The sequence below is a fragment of the Terrapene carolina genome, unplaced genomic scaffold, assembly GCF_002925995.2.
Source record: "Terrapene carolina triunguis isolate 2854851 unplaced genomic scaffold, T_m_triunguis-2.0 Scaffold189, whole genome shotgun sequence".
Lineage (NCBI taxonomy): Eukaryota > Metazoa > Chordata > Testudines > Emydidae > Terrapene > Terrapene triunguis.
Genome location: NW_020664540.1, coordinates 17593031 through 17603887, shown reverse-complemented (window position 1 = coordinate 17603887; position 10857 = coordinate 17593031). Strand labels below are relative to the sequence as shown.

At 46.1% G+C, this 10857-nt stretch overlaps 1 protein-coding gene across 2 annotated transcripts in view; it reads right to left on the bottom strand.

Moving 5' to 3' along the window:
- Window positions 1-10857, bottom strand: part of MDGA2 (MAM domain containing glycosylphosphatidylinositol anchor 2) — a 636169-nt gene that overhangs the window by 278233 nt on the left and 347079 nt on the right. The gene's annotated exons all lie outside the window — the stretch shown is intronic.

The following is a 10857-nucleotide window of genomic DNA, read 5'->3' as shown; positions in this document are numbered from 1 at the left end:
AGTTCCTCAGATCTGTCACCTAAAAAGAATGGCTCAGGTGTGGGAATCTCCCCCACATCCTCTGCAGTGAAGGCCAATGCAAAGAATTAATTTAGCTTCTCCATGATGGCCTTGTTTTTCTTGAGTGCTCCTTTAGCACCTCAATTGTCCAGAGGCCCCACTGATTTTTTGGCAGGCTTCCTGCTTCTGATATACTTCAAAAAATTGCTGTTAGTTTTTGTGTCTTCTGCTAGTTTTTAAAATTCTTTTTGTCCTGCCTAATTATACTTTTACATTTGATTTGCCAGAGTCTATGCTCCTTTCCACTATCCTCAGTAGGATTTGACTTCTAATTTTTAAAATATGTCTTTTTGTCTCTCTTTGCATTTTGGTCCTCTTACTGCCAAAAAGAGATACAGTTATGGGCCAAATTTTCAAGTAGGTTTGCACCTAAGCTTGTGTGCACTTCATCACACTCCCAAGGGGTGTGCAAATGCCCTGACACAGGGGAACCTAGGTTTGCATATGCACAAGGATATGCAACTCTGACATGCACACCTTGGGCTGGAGGGTGGGTTACGCAGCTAAGTCAAAGGTGCACAAAAATTCAGTCACCCTTAAGCAAGAGACTGCTTGAAAATATGGAACTATAGAGCAATCCTACGGTTAAAGTTCGTGGACAGGTTGGATGGACAGAGGAATGATGACTGTGTCACAGCTAGCTAACAATGCTAAATTTAAACCATCTGTAGATCTTCAGCAGTTTGGCTTACCCTGCTCTGGAGCATGGAAATATCTCCAGTTAAAGCATTACTTATGAATACATTTGGGCCAGATGCATTGGGTACTCCAGAAGCTCAAGAAGGTTTTATTATTGTGGAGGAGACTTCCTGGATTTACTGGGCCAGTGGTATCCCTTTTATGATTTTCTGGCCCAAAAAACCCTGCCAAAGATTGATAATTTGAGATTGGCTTGGAGCAGAGATTTGGATACACAACTATCTCCAACCCAATGGAGCACAAGTCTATCTAATGTTAAAAAAACTACGATAGACCTGAGACTGTGGCTTATTCACCAAAAGACACTTTTTCAAATATGCTGGCTAATGGTAATGGGCCTCATAAATGCTGACCACTGTTGGAAATGTGACTCTATTAGTGCTGTATTAGCTCATATGTTTCAGCTCATATGTTAGCCCCCAGATCAAGAATTTCTCGTGTGAGGTGGGTCAAAGGACCAATTTTATTTTGGATGCTAATTTGGGACCCCCCCCCTTAAGTTTCATTCTTGCACATATTCCTGATACCTGGGGACTACTTGGAAACAAGGCAGTGTGGTCCCAACGTGCAGCTCTGGATGCTAAAAAATTGATTCGGCAAAAATGGAAAAGCCGATCCCCACCAAATATTGATGCCTGGGCTGGTGATACAGTCAACCTGACAGCTAACACATGACTGACATTCCACAGAAAGGGAATGCCCAATAAATTCAAAGCCATTTGGGCTGACTTTTTAGAGGTCTATGATTAACGTAGACTCTGAAGAGAGAGATGTCGTTTCTCCTCCCCTCCCTGTATCCTAACCCTCTTTGTTTACTTTGTGTATTATGATGAATCTGGTATTTTGGTGCATTTGTTGTATTTGGAAACATTAATAAAAATTATAAGTAAAAAATAAGGTATGGGACTATAAGTCATGACCTAATATACATCTCATGCCCAGCGTGGACCCAGTCCTGTAAGCAGATCCATGTGGGTTTAGCCATTTGCCCAAGCAGAGCCCCTTTGACTTCAGTGGTGCTTCATTGTGGCACCAGAATCTAGTTGCATGGATCCATTTGCAGGATCAGGCTCTATATTAGCTAAAATCCAAACCATAAACCATAAACAACAGACCATGCTGGCAGATATTTTTAAAAATCATTCACTGCAAAAATTCCGATTAAATCAAAGCTGGTTTTGAATTGCAGAAGTGGGGAAAACAAAGATTAAAGGTTAAAAATTCCAACGATTTCCCAATTGTGACTTTGCTCCTTCTTTAACTTAAAGATAGAGGCACCAATCGGAAACGTATCATGATTTAAACACAATATCCCCAAAATGAGAATCTGTAGGCCAGCTCTCAAATGGCGGGAAGGACCTTTTTATGACTGCTTTATAAACCCGATAAAATGTGTCTTGTATGGAAAACAACGATGATCCCTAAAATACAGCAGTACTAATAGGTTCCACTAGCATATCATGTTAAACTTAGTGTAAGTATCTATAATTAGTCGCTTTATTTTTCTACTACACAGCTAATACCATCCCCAGCCTCAGCATTCAGTTCTATTATACTGGCTACATTTCTTATCTGGGGATTTCGGACACCCGCAGAGCATTTTCATGTACTGTCACCATATTCCTGGAGAACACCATGGCTCGTGAAGAGAAATATTTATTTTTTTCAAATGAAATAATTCTGTAACGTTGTATGGGATGAACAGAGACAATATAAGTTAGACAAAATAGAATGCTTCTTAATGGAGAGATTAGAAGCGAAGGAAACCTTTCCAATTTGATTCCTACCACAGAGGATAAAGTGCCAGCTTAAACTATGATTCAGTTTAACTCTGTGTGACCCAGGAACCTTTTGATGCCAGCTAGCAGTAGGCAGAGGGGAACATAGAGTTTACAGAGATCCCCTGGGTCATATAGATGCGCACTAAATTTACCAAAGGGGGTCATGTAAGGTCTCTATCAAAAGCCACTAGCCTAGTAGTCATCATAATCATTCCAAAATGTATGCATGGATAATATTTAAGGAGTTATGTATCTATACTGGAAATTATGTTCTCAAAGCCTTGGAGTTAAAGCAGGTGATCAGGAAGTGATATGTCTTAAGCAGGTTCCTTTCAAGCAGACGCTTATCCCCCTGTTTGGTCATGTGTGCACGGGGCATTGTATGTCTCACAATGGAGACCTGTTTGCATACTGAGCCTCACAGCAGTAGAAAAGTTGCAAAATCTACAAGACAGGACTTTTACAGGAAGAAATCAATAGCAGGAAGGGATCTTGTTTATGAGCAAAGACAATGGACTGTGAGGGTATAGCAGGGAACACCCTGGATCCTTCACGTAGGAGACAAGCTGACAGCATATCTTGTATCATGGGAAAGGTATTACAGCCTGCCTAGTGCGAAAGTACTGGTGAGCAATACTTCATCAGACATAAGAGGCTCTCGTTAATTAAGTCTAGGCTCTGGAATGCATGTTATGATTTTATTGGATATGTAACCGTTTGTTTCCAAAATGTCTGCTTGCCATCACTGGAATCTCTGGGCTTTGTTAAATAAACTTTACTTGCTTTCCCTGTAATCATACCGAAGTGCTGTGCGTGAAGAGAAGCAGTGATCTGAGGGGTAACTGGTAAGCTGGGGTGCACTGCTTCTTTGGCAGCAGCAAATCTGTAAATACTGCCAGTGTCCAGCAGAGGAGGGGCCGGATATTCCAAGGAGATGCTCAGATGTTGGAGCGTGCCTACTGCTAGTCTAGAGAGAGAGGGCCCTGCTCATACCTAGCGGGGAGGGCATGTGCTGCCCGTGGAGTTGGGGCGTGTCTGTGGCCGGTGGAGATGGGGAGCCTACCCCTGGCAGGCACAGACAAGGCTCCCTCATGCTACGACGGGCAGGTGGTAGTGAGGGGCTCTCAGCCCTGCGTATCATAGAATCATCGAATATCAGGACCTCAGGAGGTTCTAGTCCCACCCCCTGCTCAAAGCAGGACCAATCCCCAACTAAATCATCCACACCACACTGCCTACAGCTAGGAAACGCGTACCCAAAGTGCTCTTTTTCTGGAAGCTGTTGGAATCCAACCTCCACGTTATATTTTAGTCATGACCCCTGCAATCTAACTAGGCCGATGTGATTAATCCACACCGATACATTTTCAAATGAATCTATGGCACCGAGGAAGCTTTGTAGATTAAGATCAAAACTTCCATCTATTTTTAATTCATCATATTAATGCCAAAAAATTATCTGAAGCACAGAATTTCAATATTTAAAATGGCCTCATTACCTATTTAACCCTTTCAAGTGCCCTACAGATGTTTGCTATCATTGTAGCAATCCAAGAGCCATGTGGACTTACGGATACATATTATGTATCTTCCCTAATGCTTTCAAAGGAACCATGCCGTTTTTTAAGGAACTCACGCACGTCTCAATGCATATTATTATATCTGAGCACCTGTATTTAAAGTCCCCTTCCCTGGCTCTGTAGATTAAGCGGTAAGTCATGCATTTTACTATGATCTGTCGATTCATGTTTGACACAGAATAGAATTAATGAACCCTGTGTCTTTACACGCAGGCTGAGCCGGCTGCAGGGTTGACACATTCCAGCAAGCACCCTTAGCTAGCCAGAGCCTGGTCCGGGCTGATCTGGGACACTAGACAGGCAAGCCTCGGGAAGGGAGACGCTTATGTGGGCGATGAGATGAAGCCATGACTATTGGGTGGCTCTGCCAATAAAAGGAACTATTTTAAGTTGGTGAAAACGGAACAGGAAAAAGCAGGCGCGAGACAGTGACTTCAAAGCAATGAACCTAAGCGGAAGTGGATCTGGGACACAGAGAAGAGGCAGAGCATTGCAGCCAGAAGGGGTCATTCCCAGGTGCATTGTGGGCAGGGGCAGCTCTATGTATTTTGCCGCCCCAAGCACAGCAGTGAGGCAGGCTTTGGCGGCACGCCTGTGGAAGGTCCACGGTCCCGCCGATTTGGCAGCATGCCTGCGGGAGGTCCGCCGGTCCCGCGCCTTCGGCGTAGCTGCCTCCGAATTGCCGCCGAAGCTGCGGGACCGGCGGACCTCCCGCAGGCATGCCGCCGGAAGTAGCCTGACTGCCGCCCTCACGGCGACTGGCACACCGCCCCCCGCGGCTTGCCGCCCCAGGCACGCACTTGCTGCGCTGGTGCCTGGAGCTGCCCCTCATTGTGGGGGGCGGGGTGGTGTCTGCCAGGACAAGAAGCCAGGTCCATCAAAGAACCCTGAGAAATGCAGCAGTGCTGAGAGCCAGAGAAGGGGAAGGATCCTGAAGACCAGGGATCTTGTTCCGGCTCCTTAATTACTAATCCTTAGCGGACCCTCCCCTACAAGCCAGTAGGGGATAAACACAGAACAACAGAGCTCCTCTACCCTGTCCCCCCCACACAACTTCCTGACATACTCTCTGCCCCCCTCTGTGCCAAAAGGTGGGGACGGTGCAGCAGATGCAGGCCCCAGATCCCACACACCTGCGCCTATGCCGTGCTACTCACTGCTGGCTATTAGTAGAGAGCTCCTGAGTGGCACAAGGATCAGATCTCATTAGAAAAGACAGCTCATAACACCCTGCAACCTTTAAGTGGCCGCATCCTGGAAAGTGCCTCTTGACTGACTGATCTAATTGGCACTCTTTCTGCTCCCTGCCCTTGGAAACGAAGATCCTTGCCTCCCGGGGGAAAGGCACACTGACAATTAGGAATGTGCATCAAGTAGGGGCTCCGGGGGGGTTGAAAGATGCACACAAATGATTTATAAGAGCACTGTGTGGCCTTTTGAGGGGCCCCATTTGATGTGAAGCCCAATGCGCGTGGATCGACTGCAAGCCAGCACAGAATATGGGTCCAGTGTCTCCTAGGCGAATCGGCAAATTGCCGTTTTTCAGAGGCCTCTCTTGGTCAGGATAGCCCATCGAGTTTGCTGCAGAACAGTCGGGTTTGATTCTGCAGCAGCCCTTACTCGGGTGAGGGGTCAAATAAATGTCGAGACAGTGCTTTTAATGGGACTGCTCAAATGAGACAATGCTGCTGAAAGGGAACAAGGGCTGCCGAACAGCTGCCTTTAAGTTAAAGCCACAAGCATGCCGGCACCGCTGCCATATTCTGGCGATCAGATTTAGGGCTATTGACCTGAACACTCTTACATTAGCCAAGAGCAGCACTGCCTATTTTCAGCACATGCCAAGTGCTCTGATGCTAGAAACCCAACTGACCTTCTCACACCTTTTGCACACTGCTGCCCTCCCCACAGCTCTCAGAGCATTCTGTCCAGTCTGTACGGCGTTAGTACGTCTTTACATTGTCAGCCTCATTCAGGGCCGGCACAACCCATTAGGCGACCTAGGCGGTCGCCTAGGGCGCTAACATTTGGGGGGCGGCAACCGCGGCGGACGGCTCTTCAGCCGCCCCGGTCGTCGTCGGTATTTCGGGGGCGGAACCTTCCGCCGCATCTGTCGGGGGCGGCATTTCAGGGGCGGGACCTTCCGCAGCCTAGGGCGGCAAAAAAGCTGGCAGCATTCCTGGCCTCGGGGGAGAGGGGGTGGTCGCGGCACTCACACTAATGGTGCTTAGGATTTTGTTCTAAGAGGCAGCCTGGTCGAGTGGGTAGTGTTCATACACTGCCCAGCACAATGGGGTTCTGAGCTTGGCTGGTTCCTTTCGGGCCTAGGCGCTATTCTACACAACCAAAACATAATACAACTGTTGCATGTCCGTTGTACAATCATTTGCAGTGTTGCGGTAGCCATGCTGGTTCCAGGATATGAGACAGACAAGGTGAGCGAGGACCAAATTGTATTGGACCACATTCTGTGGGTGGAAGGTGCAAGTGTTCAAGCTTCACAGAGCTGGGGAAGGAAACTAGAGGTGTGCACAAGAATTTAGAGGACTGAAGGAACCATTGGCAGGAGAAATAGCTGCGAAGGACCCGAAGGGGTTAAGAGAGAAGCCTGGGCCCAGATAGCCCCACCCCTCCGGGCCTGCCGAGCATGCTCCAACTGGAGGAGCAAGTTAGACGGGAGCTCAGAAACGCAGGCAAAGGTGGTAGACAGGCTGCAGGAGAGAGGAACCCTTCTCCAGGAAGCCAGACAGAAGGCTGAGTGTGGGAGGGGACCACAGAGTGAGTAAGGCTCACAGGCAGGGCCATCTCCAACCACCCTCCCCTTTGAGGACCTGCAGGGCTCTGCTCATTTGGACTCTTTGTTTGCTGAGCGAATGGTTGGACTATGGCAGCCATGCCCCAAACTGAAAGGACCTATGGGTAGGAAGTAGCCCAGGGAAGCGAACTGGGACTTGCTACAGGGAAGACCCTGCCGGTGTTGCTTCCCACCTGGGCCGGGACCCAGGTGGAGGAAGAGGACCCGAGTCTCCCTATCACACCTTCTTAAGAGACGAGGCCCAGATGAGGGTGGAAAGCTGGAGATTCCTGGCTTACGATCAAGAACAGGCAATCCTATCGGGGAGAGGGGGAAGGGGCAGAAGCCAGGCGCGCTAACCACTAGGCTGCCCAGTCCTCTAAGCCCCCATAACACTGCCACAAATTGTCTTTGCTATACCCAGCCCTCTCTCTAATCAGTACCCGCAATGTGATCTTTGGCAACAACTTTCTCCTCCAGTATTGGTTACAGACTAGATTGATGGAGACTAGTGACGTTGTCTGTGATGCTAAACACACAGGCTCTGTAATAAGCCGCTGAGCTGACTTTCACTTGCCACCACTTTCATGCATCAGAATTGCTACATTTGCTTGTCACTTTATAGCCCCTTCTGACTGCCTCTTCATGGAGCAGGTCCTCAAGGAATCAATTCTGAAGCACTAGAGGAGAGGAAAGTAATCAGGAACAGTCAGCATGGATTCATCAAGGGCAAGTCATGCCTGACTAACCTAATTGCCTTCTATGATGAGATAACTGGCTCTGTGGATGAGGGGAAAGCAATGGATGTGTTACAGTCTCCCACAGTATTCTTGCCAGCAAGTTAAAGAAGTATGGGCTTGATGAATGGACTATAAGGTGGATAGAAAGCTGGCTAAATAGTCAGGCTCAACGGGTAGTGATCAACGGCTCCATGTCTATTTGGCAGCCGGTTTCAAGTGGAGTGCCCCAAGGGTCGGTCCTGGGGCCCGTTTTGTTCAATATCTTCATCAATGATCTGGAGGATGGCGTGGACTGCACTCTCAGCAAGTTTGCAGATGACACTAAACTGGGAGGAGTAGTAGATACGCTGGAGGGTAGGGATAGGATACAGAGGGACCTAGACAAATTGGAGGATTGGGCCAAAAGAAACCTGATGAGGTTCAACAAGGACAAGTGCAGAGTCCTGCACTTAAGACGGAAGAATCCCATGCACTGCTACAGACTAGGGACCGAATGGCTAGGAAGCAGTTCTGCAGAAAAGGACCTAGGGGTTACAGTGGATGAGAAGCTGGATATGAGTCAACAGTGTGCCCTTGTTGCCAAGAAGGCTAACGGCATTTTGGGCTGTATAAGTAGGGGCATTGACAGCAGATCAAGGGACGTGATCATTCCCCTCTATTCGACATTGGTGAGGCCTCATCTGGAGTTCTGTGTCCAGTTTTGGGACCCACACTACAAGAAGGATGTGGAAAAATTGGAAAGAGTCCAGCGGAGTTCAACAAAAATGATTAGGGGACTGGAGCACATGATTTATGAGGAGAGGCTGAGGGAACTGGGATTGTTTAGTCTGCAGAAGAGAAGAATGAGGGGGGATTTGATAGCTGCTTTCAACTACCTGAAAGGGGGTTCCAAAGAGGATGGATCTAGACTGTTCTCAGTGGTACCTGATGACAGAATAAGGAGTAATGGTCTCAAGTTGCAGCGGGGGAGGTTTAGGTTGGATATTAGGAAAAACTTTTTCACTAGGAGGGTGGTGAAGCACTGGAATGGGTTACCTAGGGAGGTGGTGGAATCTCCTTCCTTGGAGGTTTTTAAGGTCAGGCTTGACAAAGCCCTGGCTGAGATGATTTAGTTGGGAATTGGTCCTGCTTTGAACAGGGGGTTGGACTAGATGACCTCCTGAGGTCCCTTCCAACCCTGATATTCTATGATTCTATGACTGTTTCTCTTCTTTGGTTACTCCTCTTTAAATAGCTCCATGCTATATACCAATAAAAATACAGAAAGGTGGAACAAATGTGCATGCAGAAACTGAATCAAATGGACACTGAGTACACCAGATTCTGCTCCGTTACACTAGTATAAATCCAGAGAAACTCCACTAACTTGTAAGGAGTTACATCAGTGTAAATGAAAGCAAGTTTTGGCCCAGTTGTCACATCTTTCATAGTTCTTAATAAACCACTAACTAGTTATTCTAATCCCATCTCTGATGGTAGCCGGCCCCAGATACTTCCGAACAAGTTGTGTGCCCCCACTAATGGACCCATTTTAACAAGCTCACCGAGGGAACTTTCTCTAACAGTGCTAAAATATACTACAGCAACAGTCATTTAAATAGCATGTCTGAGAGCTCGGAGCAGGAGTCTGCTGGTCTCACCTGGTGAAGAGGCAACCACCACCATCTTGGCCACCACACTGGGGACTGAACTAGAGACCGCTAGAGCAGAAAGCAGGAGTGTGTCTATAGCTTAAGCTAAAGAGCCAAGTTCTGTATGTAGCTGGGGATGTAATCTATGGACCAGGCATAGCAATGGGGAATCAAAGTACAGATTGACCATTGGGTTATATAGTTGCTGACTACCATCTCCAGGCCTGATTCTGCTCCTGCTCACGCAGGGTTTATATGAGCGTGACTCCTTAGATGTCAATGGAGTTACTCCTGATTTACACCTGAGCAGAATCAGGCCCTCGGTCTCTGACATTATACCTACTTTCGCAATCATCAGAGATATACAAATAAGCTGATGGTCACACTTTGGAATCGAGCCGTGACTATAGAAAAATGGGAAAATGTGCAAATGTAAATAAAATGAGTAGTTCATCCTAGATCCATGCAGAACCCTTATTAAATCTTCAACCGGCAGCTTCATTCATTCATTACCTGTTTTCAGTGCCCTTGCAGCATATATTATTAAAGCATAACCTCACTTAATCTAACTTGCAATCTTCAACATGTTTTGACACTTGCTAACCAACAATTCTCCAGAAAACATCTACTTGAAGTTATTAATTATCTACTCTTGACTTTGAACAGAGCTAACACAAGGTTTTTGCTGTTTGGCGTTTGGCTTCCAGTTCAAAAAACATTTCTTGCAAATTATCTAATCAACATTGATACAAAGCATGAAAGCTGGTCAAAAATTCAAAAAGTTTGTCCTGTGGGAAAGTTTGATATTTTGATATTTATTTTGACTAGACTGCACCTCCCATGATGCATCATGCCAGTTCAACCAGAGGGGAGACTGTGATGCATCATGGGAGATGTAGTCCAGACGGGAGGCCCAAACATAGAGGACAACCGGGACATGAGGCTCATGAACTGTAATTCCCATGTGGCAACTCAGGAGACACTGATTGATATCTAACTGATCCAACACAAAATGTTTCAATTTGACAAAATATTTTGATTTGGGTTAACCCAATCTGAAATTAAATATTTTGTTTCAATTTTCCCAACAGAAAATCAAAACATTGGCAAAAGTCATTTTTTTTCTTAAAAAAAAAAATCAATGTTGAAGAAAAAAAACATTTTCTTTTGCCAAAACATTCTGATGGAAAATTCCTGACTAGCTCTACAGAGCATCTAGAGGGTTCTTATGAAATCTTCCACCCAAGATTTTTTTATAGGGCTCGACTGTGATCCTCTTACTTTTGTTGAATAATATCCAACTCTACAAATAGTCGCATTGAGGCCATTGGGACTTTTCACAGAGTAAGGTACCACTCATCCTGGCCCATAGCTCTTTCTTTTAGACTTGAGATTAAGGGTAAATATATAAATCGTTTATAAAGGTTTAAAATTATTAGTAGTTCTTTTAATAAATGATTAATTGACTGTAATAGAGTTCAACAGATCAATATATGGCTTATTACCATCTACAGCACCTTCTCCAGTTGTGTTTATAGCACATGTCTGTAACACACTTACATTTGTTAATCG